A 669-nucleotide genomic window follows, 5' to 3' on the forward strand; every position below is an offset into this window, starting at 1 on the left:
TTTAACCTATAACATGAAATCAAACTGACCTAGAAAAATCCAATTGCACGGGCTCGATATCAATTTATATTCATATTTATGTTTATATTGAGTTATATGACCCTCGGCAGTCTTCGGAGGTCATTTCGTTGGTTAATTAGATAGCGTCGACTAAAATACACACAGATGCTGACATATATTACCGAGTCCATGCTTTAGTAATTGTTTTTTTTTTTATATATATACTTTTTGTAATTTAGATATACGTTTTTGTATGTCATATATCAAATATGAGAATTTGAGTCAAATCAGTGAAAATTAATTTCACAGATAATGCCCCTTTAAGCAGAAGATAGACAGACGGTAACATAGTCAAAAGACAAAGACACATAGACTATCAATCCATTATAGAAAACACTACGAAAAGACTTAATATTGAGCACCACTAATAACAAAAGACTGAAGGCCGAATAAGGTGCACCAAAAAGGATCAGCTGTTCTATTAGTAACGCACGTCGTGTTTCTCTCGTTAAATAATCATACTTAATGATAAGGCATCACACAATAGCAGATTGATAAAAATAGTTAAGGTACGTCGTACATGTCGTTCTTCTTTTCTGAAAAAAAAAATGATAAGAACATTTGTAAATAAATTAAAATTGAATTTCCCGCGTGACTTTGAATATATAT

This window comes from Mytilus californianus, unplaced genomic scaffold (assembly GCF_021869535.1).
Source record: "Mytilus californianus isolate M0D057914Y unplaced genomic scaffold, xbMytCali1.0.p SCAF_13, whole genome shotgun sequence".
NCBI lineage: Eukaryota > Metazoa > Mollusca > Bivalvia > Mytilida > Mytilidae > Mytilus > Mytilus californianus.